General features: G+C 47.3%; 1 protein-coding gene across 1 annotated transcript in view; it reads right to left on the bottom strand.

Moving 5' to 3' along the window:
- Positions 1-17,264, bottom strand: part of Parva (parvin alpha) — a 162,148-nt gene that overhangs the window by 70,082 nt on the left and 74,802 nt on the right. The window lies entirely within an intron of this gene.

The following is a 17,264-nucleotide window of genomic DNA, read 5'->3' as shown; positions in this document are numbered from 1 at the left end:
TCTTTGCCATTCTCCTACCTCAGCTCTTCCACGGCTGCGATTGTAGGCTCCACCATCATACCTAGGTCTTTTTTCATCTTTCTTTTTAATGGTCCTTTGGAGTGATGAGCAGAAGTAAGCCCAGGGCTTGTTTTCAAAAATAAGGAAGCAGATGAGAACAAGCTATTTGCCACACCCAAGATAATGCCAGGCTGAAAAAGAAATCTGGAAGATGGCTCAGCATGGGGACTGGGGTTCAGATCCCAGTGTATCAGAGGCAGGGACAGGGGCTTCCTGGAGCAAGTAATCTAGGTACACTAGACAAAGTGGTGAGCTCTGAGTTCAAGTGAGAGATGCTGCCTCAGTAGTGAATTGGAGAGCAATCAGGAAAGACACCCAACGCCTTTGGGTATGTTGGGCACCCACACCTGCACACACGTACCACAACAAAAGAAATGCAACTAATATAGCAAGCAGTAATGATAATCTTCACATATAATGACTTCCCAAATACATAATATTTACCCATCAATGTACTTAAGAGAAGTACATTGGGGTCCCCTGTGTCTGCTTTCAGGACAGTCTTCTGATGTGTGGAGGTCTGCAAAGCTGTGGGTAGAAATATATCAACTGAAATTTAAAGTTTAAAACTTTTTTAAGGTTTTAAAATTAATCTACTTGTTTATGTGTGTGTGTGTGTGTGTGTGTGTGTGCGTGCGTGCGCACGCATGCTCGCATGCATGCACACGCATGAGTGTACATATTCTATGAATAGATGTCAGAGGACAACTTGTAGGAGTTGGTTCTCCCTTTCCATCATGTGGTTCCCGGAATTAAACTCAGGACATCAGGCTTGGCAGCAAGCACAGTTACCAGCCAACCCATCTCACCAGTCCACGTGCAAATTTGATGAAGAAAGAAATTACAGATAACTGGCAAATACTTAGAAAATATTTCTCTTCACTGCTCTCTAAGGAAACCCTGGGGAAATGACATCGAAGTGCCCACCTATCAGTGGTGGTGTGGCCCCTCTTACCACATTCTTTCCCTTTATCTCTGGCCCAAGGCCATTCCAACCCTAGGGTGACACTTGTCCTGCCCAGGGAGGGATCTCTGGATTTAGTTGTGGACTTCACACCTCCCATCTCCTCTCTTCTCCCTAAGCAGTCATCCTCTCTGGTTGGGACTTTCAGCACACATGGCTTACTGGTGGGGTGAATGATAACTTCATACATGACAGAATTCATCAGGGACAGAAGCAAAGAGAACTCCAAGGGAGCCAGGATTCTCCTATACATCTTTAAGGAGGCCAGGAAGACCTCCTGGATTTTCATTAACCATGGTCTTCCAGAACTCAGATCAAGAAGCTCAAAGGGATGCAACCTGTCAAACATCCTAGGAGGCATTTCAGGCCAGCCCTAGACCCACATGTGAGTTTTCAAGCCCTGTTTTTACCACAGATGGAAGCTGAGTGGAAAATCTTGCCCAAGACCCTCCACACCCGTCGATCAAACCCACAGAGCACCTGTTGGAACTGAGCCATACTAAACCAGGTGGGAGAACCACATCGAAAGCTCTGGAGAATGAGATCCTTGTGTTCTTTATGCTCCTGCTACCAGACAATCAAGACACTTACTGTGCCCCAGCGATGGAGGAGAGCTGGCAGACATATCCTAGGAAAAGCAGTTAGCAGGAAACAGCTCACAGAGGGGCACACATTTCTCTGTGCAGTGCCAAAGTTGAAGCTTAATTTAGGAGTAGAGGATGAATGTGGCCCAATTAGGTATTGATTTCCTTGCCTATAGTCCTGTACCCCCTTACTTATCTATTTATCTCCTTTCCTACCCTTCCACATTATCCCTAACATCCAGTCTAACTGTCTTAGACAGAAAGCCCTGTGTACACACACACACACACATCCTTCAAGAGTAAGTGGGAGTGGTCTTCATCTCAGAAACCCAAATACGAGGAGCTGGCTAAGGCACTCCTGACGGATTTACCCCCACCTACCATGTTCAACTCTGTCCACGCTTGGTCCTACCTTTAGGGCAAAGTGCCCCGCAGCCCATGGTCTAATACTGCAGCCACAATCATCGTCTCTTCTGTGCGGCTGCCCGCTCTCTGTGGGGTCCCCTGTGTCTGCTCTCAGGACAGCCTTCTGAGGTGTGTAGGTCTGCAAAGCTATGGGTAGGATCCTTCCCACCGCTTCCCGAGGAGGCTGCTGCTTGCCTAGAACGATTCAGAGCCCAGCATCGGCTGAGCACCAGTGGCTGCCTATATAATTTAATATGATGCCACTTGAGACTTGTGGATCTGCTGAAGAGCAAGCAGGATCCTGTCTCCTGCCTCTTGGCAACGGAGATGAGGACTGCCTGTTTGTTTCTTCTCTGTTGGAGTAGATATCTCAAGTGGGCAGAGACAGGGCAGGCACCAGTAGAAGACTTGGTGCTCTTTTCCAGGGGTCTTCTGAAATGTCCTAGCCCTTTACAGACTAGAAGTCATGACTGTAGGCAGAAGCAAGGTGTAGGTACAATTGGGTGACCCCAGCCTGCCCTGGGCCAGGTGGTACCCCTGAAATGGTCTTGCTAGAGAGAGTAAGAATAATATCTAGACAGCTTATCTGTTCCCTGGACCCATTAGAAAAGCTTTCTTGCTTTCTTGCTTTCTTGCTTTCTTTCTCTCTTTCTCTCTTTCTCTCTTTCTCTCTTTCTCTCTCTCTTTCTCTCTTTCTCTCTTTCTCTCTTTCTTTCTTTCTTTCTTTCTTTCTCTCTTGCATCTGATCTTGAAGGCCAAGGTGTAGACTACTCTGGAAGGTAGTGCTACAGAGAGTGGACCTTCTAAGGTCTGGAAGAAGGTTAGGTCTGAAGGACCTGAAACCTAGGGTCCTCCTCTCTGGCTGGTCTGTTGTTCTAGATGATGGAGGAAGAGTTTTGTTTTGTTGAGCTGGGGTGGAAGAAGAAGGGGGTGATATGTGGCTACCTCTGGTGCTAATTCCTCTCTTTTGGAAAAAAGGGACTCCAAGTCCCCACTGTCCCTCTAGAAGCCCTAGAAAGAGAAATCGTGGGTTATAGTGTCAATCCCACCCATGGTCGGAGGACAAAGGGCACTTTTCATACCTGCCAAATCAATGATCATAATATCATAAGGAGTCTAATATTCTTCCAACTAGCCAGAAGCTAACAGACCCAATATATGTAGATTTACCTGATGGCCTTTAATTAAAAGACTATGTGACCAGCATCAAGCTGTGCCCCTTAGATACATTATCCCATTTAATCTACAGGATAGAGAATCTCCAAAACTGAGTTTATATCTTCCCTACTGCTTAACTTATTAGCGCAGAGAAAAGACAAACCTAGAGCTCACACTGTAGGACTGAGCTCAAAGGTCCTGATTCACAGCAAAGGAAATTGAATTAAGCCATGTAATGTCAATTACTGTCATTCATAATCTTATTAGAGCTCCCCAGAAATAATACAGATATCAAAGTCTAGCATTACCTACGTGTTTGATGTAAATAGGATAAAATTATCTAGGTTCTGAAAATATCCAGATAGCAGACAGGGAAAAGAGGGATCTATATAGTCTTCTGTGTCATCAAATGTCATTAAGCAGGGACAAGGACGTCTACCTCTCTAGGAAAGCAGGTTGTAGAGACTCGAGCCTGTCTGGAACGCTGCGGGACTTACCACGTGCTTTAAACCACTCAAGATCTTGCTTGTTCCGATAAAGTCCAAGAGAAGATTCAAATATCCAAGTGGGCTCAAACCAGATTGGGGGAGGGGGGCTAGGACAGTTCTCTCATGGGCAGCTTTGAGGGCCCAGGGAATGAAGGAACCACGGAAAATACCCAAGCAAAGAAAATGACACACTGGCCAAGCCAATGCCAGGTTTCCACTTGCCCATCTAAGGATGCCAGACACAGAGCTGCTTCCTTCTCTCTTCATCACAGGGCATACATTGTTGCCAGACTGAAGGTGAGCAGGGGGTTCGCTACCAGCATAGGAAAGAAAGCAAGACTTTTGCCTTCTTGGGATTACAGTACCGTAGAGGGAGACTGGCAATAATTTTAAATGGCACAAATTTATAAACATAAGCCAAGTTCCACCGAGTCTTGTTTTCTGTGCATCTTCGATGGATAGTAGAATGTATCTACTCCACAAGGTCCCAGCAAAGACAAAAGAAATGACCATGCACAAAGTTCTTGATGGAACACAAATGAAAGGGCTGCGGAGATGAAGTTGGTGAAGTGCCTGCCTCTCAAGTACAAGAATCTAAATTCACACCCCCAACCCCCACTCCCATCTCAAACACACACACACACACACACACACATGAAAGCTAGGCACAGCAGCACACATCTGATATCCCAGTGAGAGGTCATCAGAGACAGGCAGATCCTTGGAGCTCACTGCCCAGCCACTCAAGAGAGATTGTCTCAAAAACTGGGGAGATGTCTCGATAACAGTGCATACTCCTCTCACAGAGACCCCGAGTTTAGCTCCCAGCACCCACAGCGGCGTGGCTTACAACCACCTTGACTCCTGGGCCAGAGGGATCTGATGCGTCTGACCTCTGATGGCACCTGTGTTCATTTGTATACAGCCACACGCAGACACACATGCATCCATGTAATTAAGACGAAGGATGACCCCTGATGTGGGCCCCTGGCCTCCACACACAGGTATCCACATCTTCACATACACAAACATGCAAACATGCACACACATATATGCACAGTTTAAAAGTCAATACACAGAAGCAGGCAGATTTCTGAGCTTGAGGCCAGCCTGGTCTACAAAGTGAGTTCCAGGACAGCCAGAGCTACACAGAGAAACCCTGTCCCGAAAAAAAAAAGTCAATACAAATTCTTCTCTTTTACCGTTCTTACTATGGGAGCCGTTCTCATCAGCTATGGGTTTGTGTGGCCTAGGGCAAGCTACTTTCTCTCCTCTTGGCTTTCTTGGGTTCCATACTCTTGGGGTTTTAGTAAAATAAGGGAATAGTGACCTAATAAGGAGTGACTATGCAGATATGATGTCGTGGAACTGTGCCTAGCATGTCAGCTGATAATGGTGATTATTAGTCTGCAAAACATCCAGAGAGTGGCCTTGCTGTGAAGGCATGTTAGCACCTGACACACTCGCAGTGTAGCTCCAAGCTCAGTACAGGCACAGCTGACCATTGCACTGGGCAATCCTTGGCTGCCGGGAACTGTCTTGCACACGGAGGGATTTAATGGCATCCCTGGCCTCTCTGTTCCATGGCATCCTCCCTGGACATTTTCTATTGTCCCCTGCCAAGGAACACATAAATGGCCCCGAGAGAGAACAACTGATGTGGCTGAGAGGCATGCTTGAAGAGGAGGAGGACAGAGTCAGAGTCTGCGGGACAGAGTGGAAGTGAGTGAGCTCACTCAGCTGGCCACCATGTCGCCTACATGAACCCTTCAGGGGTTGGCCATCGATAATATATGACCTTTTTGATAAACATAAAAATCTATTTATTGAGATTGAAAATCTCAAAACAAGTTAAACATCATGAATAACTCAAATTAGAGTTGCTGTAATACACGGGTGCCTTTTGTTTGTTTGTTTGTTTGTTTGTTCGGTCACATGCAGTTCTCCCCTGCATCAATTCCGATAAAGCTGTGTGGCCAAATGTCAGCTCACACTGATTTACATAAAAGAGCAGGAGAGGAAAGGAGAGGAAGGGAGGAGAGGTGGAGCAGGGCGGGGAGGGGATGGGAGGGAAGGGGAGGGGATGGGGGAGGGGAGGAGGTAAGACGGTCCAGTGAGCATCTGAGTGGGCACAGGCACTTGCTGCCAAGCTTGACAACCTGAGTTCCATGATGAGCACTTACTTGGTAGAGCAGGAGAACCAACTTTTCAGCACACTGCCCTCTGATCTCCACAAGCACACGGTGGCATCCATGTGCACACACAGGTACACACAGAAAAAGAAATGAATGCCAAAAATTATTTTTAAAAAGGAAGAAATTGGAAATGGCTCAGTGGCTAAGAGCACTTGTTGCTCTTGCCGAGCACCTGGGCTTGGTTTCTAGCACCTACACGGTGGCTCATTATCAGCACTTTCAAAACTGGCCATGGTGCCTGTCATCCCAGAATTCAGGAGGTAGAGGTGGGAGGATCAGAAGTTCAAGGTCATTCTCAGCCTCAAAGTGGTCTAACTGGAACACAGGAGACCTGGCTTCAAAATTCACACCCTTCCCCCAAAAGGTCATAGGTTAGGTTTTTCAAAGTTCACATTTGCATTATGAATGGTCACCATCCATTTCCACTTTCACTTTTAGCAGATTCGTATTTGAGGTTTTAAAAATACCACAACGCTCTCTATTATCGATCGTATTGACTTTGGCCACAGTGGGAGGGTTGTGATGTTACACAGCGCTGAAGCACTTTAGTAGTCAAGTGTAAACAGTTCCGTTATAGGGTTCTCATGAGACATAGAAAGATCCCCATCACCACTTACAGCAAGGCACTTCTGCATTCGTGGCTCACATTTAGCAAAGACAGCCCATGCACCACCATTCTGAAAGCCCCTATCCTTATCAGAGGGATCGCTCTAAAGAAGCGAGCAGTAGTCACTTCTGAGACCTACTGTTCAACGCTCTAGGGTCCTGATTGTATTCTTATAGTTCTCCATTTGCAAGACTTGCCTCTGGTTAGAATGTCTGAGACCAACAGCAAAGAAACAGTGGGCCAGAACAGGATACACTTCATCCCAGGAAATGAACAGATCACCCGATCCTTATAGCTGGACCAGACTAGCTGCCATGTGGTCACCATCCAATAGTGATATTCTTGTGTTTTTGTCAAAATACATCTTCCCACATGTTTATAAGGTAAGTTCACTTGATATTTAATAATACAAAGCATTCACTTACCCTGGCCTATTACAATACACTTGAATTGTCATGCACCTGTTGGTCATTTGGGCTATGTCAGTGTAGCTAGAATTAAGTCAGCTGATCTACCTACCTTCCCTGTCTCAAGTGTTATTTTCTTGACTCTATTTCCCAAAGTAGAATTGTTGGGTCAGAAAGGAACATCTTATGATCTCTTTGCTTTTGTAACACTGCTATATCGGAGGAAAAACGAGAAGATAATTCATAATGTCCTCTTCAAAGCCCAGGTGGATATGTGTCCACAAAGCTCTGCCCAGGTTAGATTTGATGGCTTTTACTTAGTTTTGACAATGTAGTAAGTATGAAATGTTGACTCCCAACTCTTAATGTGAATTGTAAATTTTTCTTCTTAAGACTTGTTTACAGTTTCCATGTGTGAATTGTCTGCTCTTATCCTTTGAACATTTGTTCAATGAAAATGTGTGTGTGTGTGTGTGTGTGTGTGTGTGTGATATGTAGGTACATGTAAGGACATGCAGTGTATGTGTGAGTGCATGTGCATACGTGTGGAGGCCAGAGGTCAACACTGGCTGTCTTCTCCGTTGCTTCCCACCTTATTTTCTGAGATAGGATCTCCCACTAAACCTAGTGCTCACTGAGTGGGGTAGACTGACAGTAGATTGGCTCTTCTTCTACCCCAGCGCGGGGTTACAGATGAAACCATCACACCCATCTTTGAACACAGATGCTAGGGATCCAAACCCAGGCCCCAGGCTTGCCTGGCAGGCATTTATTGCCTGAGCCATCTCTGTAGCCCCCAAATGAAGACTTCATTTTGTCCTTTCAGGTTTTTAATAAATTCTTCCCAAAGTATATGGCTATTGAGATGTTGGTTGTCATGCTTCGCCGTGCCCCGTTTATTGCCTCTCCTTTCCTTTGCTTGTTTTCTTCATATACCCAAAAAGGTGTTTTTTTTTAAAAATATAATTGAACCCATCAAACTTGTCACTGATAATTTCTTCAATTGCTTCAATAGTCAGAAAATTGTCTTTCCTTAACAATTGGGATAAGTGTGCCATTAAAAAAATTAGCTCTTTAAGCCATCTGGCATTTGTTGTGGTCTAGGGGATACAGTGACCATATTTTCTGAGTCAAAAATTGGAACATGTGATCTGACAAATGCCAATGTTCTTATGGGTAAGATGGGACAGAATATTTGAAATTGAGACCGTACTGGAAAATTGCAGACATGTGGCCCCCATATGTAAGAAACAAGCTGCTATTTTAAAGGGACAGTGCCAGCCCCTGCTCTTCCTAGCTCCCACCAACATGAAGCAACAGAGAGTTTTAGCCTGAGGCCCAGTCTCACCCAAGGCCAGATCCCAATCTTACTAAGACTGTCAAGGTATCAAAAGGGCTAAGGCCAAATAAGATGGGACCCAGGGTTGTTTAAATGACAAGAAGTCCTGTTTCTGTCCTCCCAACTGGTCGGTGCCTTCCTGTTCCCGTTATCTGAGAAGATGTGGCTGTACCATTGCCTTCTACTCTGAGCCAGTTGGATCAAGGGAAAGTATCTGAAGGCATTTGGGAGGGAGGGGGAGGTCACTGGGGTGTTTCTTTCCTGAGAGCATTGCAACTGAAAGCTGCAGGTCCTGATAGTTGGGGGCCCTCTCCCTACCACCAGCCCTTGAACTGGGTACCACCCCACTCTTGTCCCTTCAGATGGTACCTGAAAGATAGAGATGGAATATGTTTAGCTCAATCTTTTGTAACCAGCACTCATTAAACTTTGATGTACTAACATCTCTAGGCTGCCTCAGAGAGACACATGCAACAATGGAGCAGCATTCCCCGGATTCCATCACTGAGCTGGCTTGGGGCACACAGTAGTTAGAAGTCGTCTAATTCCTTCTAGAAACAGAGCCTGCTCCAGACCACAGCCTGCTTCAAAATCCTGCCAGCCCCTTTTCTGCAGGGCAGGACCCTGTTCAACCTAATGGCTGTAGAAATGCTGCAGAAATGCTGCACTCTGGACAAACTGGTCCACGCTGTAATCTAGATGCCCATTCTGTCTTTATCCTTGCTTGCATCTCCTGTCCTGGCTTTACCCCATCCCTGTTGCTTTCTGTTCCCCAGGCCAGCGTCAAGTTCATCTATGTGGCAATGGCCACACAATGGGTGGAGCATCATTAGGCACAGGAATCCATCATCACCAACTTCTGAATGGCCTTTTCCTCATAGCCCCGGCCTGTCGTCATCTACTGACTGAACTGTCCAGGCACCTATGTATCCTTTTCTGTCAGTAGATTGTATCTCTGAATGCCAAATGCCCAGGACATGGCTGAGTAAGCCTCAGTAAATGCTTTGTCAAATATAAATGTGCATTAATATTCTTAACCCTCTAATGACCAAGAGGCAGAGAAGTTCAGTTGCCTATCTTTGACTCTGACGTCTGCACCTCTGGTGAGGTGCTTCAGTGGCGAAAGCTGTTGCAGCCAAGTCTGATGACTGCTTTTAATACCTAGGACGCACATGGTGGAGGAGGAGCTGGTATGCACACCACAGGGGCTGGAGGCAGCAGCGGCAGCGGCAGCAGCACAGGCAGGGAGGCCTCCCTGGTTTCAAGTCTCTCTGATTTGGTAATATGACAATCTTTCAACCTGCCAGCAACTCTCTTCCTAGGATGAGTTTCTCCCCTCCTCTCTAACTTCCCACACGCTAGCTTTTGACCCTCTGCTATGATCGTTGGTGTTTTGAAGCTAGGTGGTGAATTGTTTAGCTATTCCGCATCTCTGGCTTCCCACGGCACTGTGGACAGTAAGAGCGGATGGCAGGCAGTGGGAGGCAAAAATCGCAGAAGTGCTGTTTCTGTACCCTGCCGCCTGGCTCGGCAGATCTGGTTTGGTGACTTCTCTCTGAGCCATGAAACACTTCTGAAGCTCCTCTGATCTCTGTCTGCAGGAAGCAGCATACTCTGTCTTCCATTTTTCATTTTCACTTTTTAACCCAGTTGATTCCTTTCTATGTGGAATATCTGGATACATGCTCACATAGAATAGCCTTCGAGCTTCACCACACTGGTGGATTAACCAACATCACTCCTTCTGATCAACACTTGAAATCCTCTAGCCGCTAATGCCCCATGTTTTCTGTGCTGGGTTGGCTTATCAGATAAATCATGGGGGAAAGACTCGGGGTCACTCATGACCCCACTCCATTTACATTTTAGGGTGGTGATCCCTAAGGACTTTTCTTTTTTTCTTTCTTTATTGAAGATTTACTGGATTTCAGGATAGGTTCAAACTCCCTAGGTAGCTGAGGATGACCTTGAACTTGGGAACCTTCTGCCTCCACTTCCTAAGCGCTGGCTGGCATTGCTGTCTGGTCTGTGGTGCTTCTTGCACACTAGACAAATACTCCACATCACTACATCCACAGCCCAGAAAAATGGAGTTTGTTTGCTTCTTAAGTTTTCTGCAAGAGAGTTCAGAGGCAAGGGGCCGTGTTCATTATTTTTGGCACTTGAAGCCCGGCAGATGGTCTTATCGGCCACATCTCTACATTCTCAACTCCTTTGTAGACAGAAACTGAAGAATGGCATTTCAGAAGAGGTCAGAAAGGCAACGTTTATAACCTCCCCCCCCCCCTGCACAGTGGAGGCCTCTGAGGCTTATACTCATTACTATTTGGTCAGAAGCAACAGAACCCCCTTCCCCAAGCCTGGTAATTAAAGCAGATTAAAAAAAAATACTTGTGGTAGGCAGAATCCGAAAATGGTCCCTTATGATTTCCTGCCCTAATCCCAGGACTGTGACCAGACTGGGCTCCCGTGGCCTGCCTGCCGGTGGTAGGTGACTGGGAAAGGAGATTTCACAGATGTAATTAGTTTTGATTTTGAGTTACTCAAAGGAGATTATCTAGGTAAGCCCACCTAATCACAGGAGCCTTTTGGAGCAGTTTGCCCCTGCAGGCAGTGGAGGAAGTTGGGAGACTGCGTGCAGAGCAACAAACTCTGTTGCTGGTGCTCAGGGGGTGAGAGTGACCTCTAAAGGGTAAAGCAAGTCCCTGGCCCACTCCAGCAAACACAAGGTGACATTGGTCCTCAGACTGCGAGGAACTGAACTGAGCCAACACCTCCAACAAGCTAGGCGGAAGGTTCTCCTCTAGACATTCATGAAGCCGAAAGCAGAAATCAGACCTAAGCCCATGTGGACAAGAGGAGCGACAAGTGAGTGTCGCTTTTAACAGACACTGAGACAAGTTCATGGTCAGGGCCCCCAAGGTCTGGAGGAGAGAACCCCAGGAAATAAAATTCTGTTCTCTCAGGGGATTTGCTTGGCATCTCTCTTAAGTGTGGCCAGCTTCCTTCCTATGGTTGCAAGTGACCACACATGGCGGCTGGCTCCATATCTGGCTACCCGGCAGAGCCAGTACATATCATTTATCAAAGAGATCACTGTGTCTTTATTCAGATTACTGAGAGAGAAGCTGGCCAGTGGGATTCATTTGCCCACCAGATATTAATTGAACCACAGAGGCAGTATACTGAATGCTGACAACTGTTCGAGATGCTGGTCTAGGCAAAACCACAGACAAGAAAGGCTTTCTTTTAAGAAGCTTACACTTGAGTGGAGGAGAGGCACAACGGAAAGGAGAAAGAGAAAACCCACGTGTGTGTGGGACCAGCAGGGACAGGTCAGACAGGGTGAAGGGCTAAGGCAGCTAGAAATGCTGTTGTCAGTGGTGACCACAGGCTTATGGAGGCCAAGAGGTAGATCCATGGGAGAACGGTTTGAACAGAGATTTGAGAAGAGATGAGTCTAGGTCTACAAACACATTCTTTCCTGAAGGAACATTCAGGAAGAGGGGCAGAAGGTGCAAAGGCTTCAGGGGAGAAACATACTTCTCAAGTGTAAGGAGAGAGACGAAAGGGGCAGCATCTGGAGCTCAGAAAGCACGTCGGACAGAGATGGGAGAGGTGACGCATGTGGGACCAATACAAGTGGCCAGATGCCCTGGGCTGAGCGTGGGAAACTGTTTAAGAGTTGACAGCAAGAGAGGGACACACTGTCAGACTGCCTTCTCAATATTTACGCTGAGACCCAGAGAGTACCATTGCTCTCAACCCTGGCCAGAGAAGTTTCTTTCTATAGTGGACGGCAGTTAATGCGGAGGTTCATAGCTGGTTAAAATGGTCAGAATAAGTGATTCTTGAGTGTGCAGTCCTAAAAAGTCTATGTCAACCCCCTCTGCAGGCTCAGGGAACATGGGGGCAGAGAGGTAGAGAGAACGTAGAGTCAGAGGATGAGGGGGCGTGCAGTGGGAGTCTGTCTACTGGACGTGACATGGTCATTTTACTCAGGAACTCACAGCAGCTATCGTTACCCTCACGAGATCAAGTCAACATGCTCGTTCAGCAAGCCAACAGGCAGCACTAACTGGACCCAATAGTGTGTTTCAGAAAAGAAAAAAAAATGGAGAAGACGAAGGCAGCAGGAGACTTTTTGGAGCACTTGGAAGGGGGGCAGTGGTGGGAAAAGGGAGTTTGGGGTGGGTATGACCAAGACTCCCTGCTGACTTGAATTAGCTTAACAAGCAATAAACAGAGGATATGCTATTCAAAGAAAAAGAAAAACTGACATGAAGCTTTGGGATGCGATTGGTTTTGTGTGTGTGTGTGTGTGTGTGTGTGTGTGTGTGTAACGGTCACTCTAAATATCTACTTCCATCAGAGCGAAGGCTAACCATGGCTAAGGCAATAAGGCCCCAGTCATTTGCAAAGCAGAAGTCTGAGAGCTGAGGTCCCTAGGCCATAACAGGAGCGTAGGAGGAATCCTCTGGGAGACAGCTACACCTTCTAGTGCAGCCTAGGGACTGGGCCCAAAGAGACTCTAATAGAGTGACAGTTCACAAGTGTCCCTCGGATCAGAAGGTGCAGTATCCCCTGCCACAGCCCCATAGTCCCTGTCCACTGACTACTTTCCATCCTAGACTCACTACCACTTTTAGAGACAGAGCCTCACTGTGTAGCCCTGGCTAGCCTGGAACTCACTCTGTAGACCAGGCTGGCCTTGAGATCACAGAATTCCACCTGCCTTTACCTCCCATGTGCTGGGATTAAAGCTCATACTACCATGCCCAGTTCTAGATTCAGTCTTATTTATACACCTTCTCTTTCCTGGCTCGTGAGGACCCAGGAGATCTTGGACCATCCCAGGTTCGACCACCCTACTCCCTTACCTTCAGAACTGGCTTCCCCAGACTGCCTCTCCCCTCTTTCCTTCCTTTGCAGTCTGTATCCTACTTTCTCTAGAATAACCCAACACATTTACTGAGCAGTACCTGTGGGTGTTGTCCATGGTGAGAGGACGAAGGGAGGTTTTGAAACCTAATTCTGATACTGACCAGCTGCCTGTGAGCTCATCTGTGAGATGTGGGCAGTAATGGCTCTGCCAGGAGGGTTTGGGGTGAAGGATAAGGACTCTCACACCGAACTGGAGAAAGAGCAGAACTTTAGCAGGTACATGCTGAATGCTCGCTAAGTTCATGAGTTATGATAACGTCTGAAGTGTATGTGATGAATAAATACTGACGATAAACACGGGTGAATAATCATCAGAGGACCAAGGTCAAGGTGAACTGGAAGCAGAGCCCAGGGTGCCTGCCATCTCTTGCCTTCCCAGGAAGCTCACCACCCTAGCTCCTCAGCCAGCTCCAGCCATCAGGACACCCCCACCCCCACCATCTAACTCACAGAAGAAGAAAGCCTCCTCTTTCTGGTCTGGAAGGAGACTTGGATGCCAAGCACGGCCTAAGCATGTTCATCTTCCCCCCACATGTCATCTCTGAATGCCTCCAAGCCTGCTCCTTCAATTCCATCCAGTTCTCCTTAGTTCAGTTCATGAGAACAAGCCTGTCTTGTGTCCCAACAGCATGCAAGGCAGGGAGAGCACAGAGCAGAGATGGCTGTGGGCTCTTCCCACACTGCTCCTATCTAGTGGGGATCACCAAGATGGCTAGTTCCTGTACCGTGATGATGCTGACAGTGGATGCTCTTACAGTTCAGTGGAGGTGGGTGAACCTCTGTTAAGACTTAGACGGGTGCAGGTGAGGGAGGGCAGAGAAGCTTCTGGAAAGGGGGGGGGACCCAGAAGTGGGATATGAAGGAGGGGTGGAAGGTTGCCTGGGCTATGAAGGAGGGGTGGAAGGGTGCCTGGCAGAGGCAGGGAGACCATGTCCTTGCCTATCCTTTTTCACAGACACTGTTGTCTTTCTTCTTCTTTTTCTGTTTCTCAAGCCAAAGAGAAGACCCAGCATCTCTTCTTATTTTATTTCCAAATCATCACAGACGAGTACTGTAAAAGTCAAATAAATTAGTAAGGAATACTGAAAGGAAGGAGGGCCGAGGAGGTGGCTCAGTGGATACAGTGCTTGTGGTACAAAGTTTAGATCCCTAGAGCCCACGTAAAACCAGATCCAGCAGAACACACCGACATCTCTGCACTTCAGCAGCGGCGTGGGAGCAGGACACAGAAGAGTCCCTGCAAGCCCAGGCCAATTAGCTTGGAGTACTAGGTGGCAAACAACAAGAGACTGCCTCATACCAAGTGGAGGCCGAGGATGTGAGGGTGCTCTGACAAGTCACCTCATTGAACATCAAGGTTGATTTGGGCTAATCTGGCTGCTCAGGCAGAAGCACCTTCCTCCCACAGGGAAGAGAGTACCAAAATGAAGTACACAGAAAGCAAGGGAACCCACCACACACCCAGCTGCTTCAGCAACTGTTACAAAGGTCTCTCAGCAACTGTTACAAAGGTTTCTCTTCTGGGATTGCAACAACTTGAACACAGCAAGTCGCACTGACTGCACCACTGAGGGCCACAGTGGGATGGGAATCCTCACACTGCCTACGTTCTGTCTACCAGGACCTTCATGGTCATAGAGTCTCCAACATAAACTCTGGAGTCATTCCTGCAGCTGCCTGCTAAGTAGCCCCCTTCTCCCCATCCTCCAATCAAAACGTGTATCTGTCGTCATTTATTCATTTGTAGGCAGAGTCTCACAAAGCCGTGCATAGATGGGGATAACAGGAACTGATTGTCCTGCTTCCACCTTGATGTTGCTGGGGTTTACCGGCATGCGCCACCTCATCTGGTTTTACGTGGTGCTGGGACTGAACCCAGGGCTTTGTGTATGCTAGGCAAACACTCTGCCAACTGAGCTACATCCTTAGTTCTCCAAAATACCTTTTCAATCAGGGAAATTTATTTTTTCCCAATCCTGTTCCATCATGTTCTCATTAAAAAATACTCAATGGCTCCCTGGTGCCTCTGGTATTGATTTTAACTTCCCTAACAGAAGCCTGTATGACCTGTTACTTTATACCACATGACATTTTTATGCCAAGCAGTCTTTCCAGGCCACCTCCCATCTACCAGAGCCCCACTGGCCTTCCCATCTCTACAATTCTTGCTGGCTGAAGTCCTGGACACCTTGATGTCCACTAATGGAAACCTCTAAAGGAGTGGTGTGGGGTCTCCGTGGCCTGAGATCTGGGTCCAGCTCCAGGAATCTTCTCAACTCTGATTCTAGTGCAGGAAAGAGATTGTGAGTATCGTTGGTGAGTTGGCAGGTGTCAGGGTGGAACAATGTTGCCATACCAGCCTGATTGTCTACTAAATGATGTCTCTGTCTTCCCACTAGTACATTATCTGTCATCCTCAGGAAAGAATGGTACCATTTCACAAGTAATAACAGAGAGACACATGGGAGAAACCAGTTCCCCATGGACACACCATGGTGGGAGGAGAGTAGGCTTGAAGCACCAAGAATAATTCTAAACCCCACAGAGTTTCCATGGCCTAACCAGCTTGTGGATGGCAGATTTGTTCCAGGCTAGAGCCCATCTGCCTGGAAGGTGAGAATATGGATGGCCAACATGGCCACACAAGCCCTGCTCTAAACTCCATGGACTTAGACACCCACCCATCACCACCAGAGGAACACTTTCTCCCCTAGGACTCCCAAGTGGTCACAGACACAGACTGCTAATGTCACCAGCCACTTGTAGAGGTTCTATTTCCATGTGCTGAGTTAGAAGCCAGCTTTCAGGTGCAGCCTTTTGAACGGCCAACCTTCTGCACTTCTGCAGGGATGTGACCATTGTAAAGAAACAAAAAGAAAAGAGAAAGCCACTTGGTGGAGTGGAGACGATGGAGAGAGAAAGGAGAACCAAGTCACCCTCATCACAAGGGCAGAAGAGAAGACAACAACAGAAGAGAACTTGGGACAATGAAGAAAGATCTGAGAGTTGGGAAGTGAGCCCATGGAGTGGAGCCAGGACTCATGTGTAAATGGAAGCAAAGAAGTGTCTTCCCTGGATGAGTTTTCAAGGCAGGTGATTAGGGAAGGAGACATTGCTGACTGGGGAGCCCAGTGCATGAATGCTTGTGTGTGTGTGTGCATGTGTGTGTTTGTCCAGGGGCAGGGCTGGAGGTTCAGGTTAGCATCCTCAGTTCCCAGCAGAACTAAAGAAGGCTAGCAGAGCATCTCCTAGTTCTTTCGCATGGGAAATACCAGAGCACAAAAGACATTGGTGATAGAGTGGGTGAAATTGGGACACCCACTATTGTCATCACCCCAGTGATGTGTAGCTGGAATAATCAACTGTCAACTGGGCTGGGTTGGGAGGACACTAAGACTCTAGAGAATGGAGGGTCATTGGTTAGAAGCCAAAGAAGGCTCATGCAAGATAAAGAAGAAAGATGGAGAACGGTGACCAAGGAAGGCTGATATTCAGACCTAGTGTGATCCATTTAAGACAGGGAAATGAAGCCACAGGCTGAGAGGCTCTCATGGACAGAGAGGCAAAAAAGGCAGAAGAACCAAGTGGCAGGTAGACATGTGAGCAGGGAGAGTCAAATTCAGCAGGCAGTCAGGGTGGGTGGATGGTCTCGACTTAGACTAAGATGCCATGGTTTTCAGGAATACAAAGAACACCACGGTTCCTAAAAGTCAAGTGTGGGTGCACACAAAGTACCCCAGCTTCTGGGGAGGATGTGCTTCAGGGGACGGTGGCCTAGATGGACATATGAAAAAGCCTGAAACTTGGGAGAGCTGAGGTATTGGAAGACAGGCCCAGGTTTCCCAAAAAGCATGCAAGGAGTGGGTTAAGCACAGTGGGGAGGTTCCTGGCAGCAGAGCCAGGACTCTAAAGAGAAGGAAGTGGTTAGGGAGGAGTATGAGCCTGGCCGGAGACAGAGCTAATGTGCGTGCATGCGTGTGCACATGGATGTGTGTGTGTGTGTGTGTGTGTGTGTGTGTTGGGGTAGTAAAGAAGATAGAAACTACATGTGGAACTAACATGTGTGCATGTGTGTGTGTGTGTGTGTGTGTGTATGTGTTGGGGTAGTAAAGA

This window comes from Mus caroli, chromosome 7 (assembly GCF_900094665.2).
Source record: "Mus caroli chromosome 7, CAROLI_EIJ_v1.1, whole genome shotgun sequence".
Taxonomy (NCBI): Eukaryota; Metazoa; Chordata; class Mammalia; order Rodentia; family Muridae; genus Mus; species Mus caroli.
This window is presented reverse-complemented; position numbering and strand designations above follow the sequence as displayed.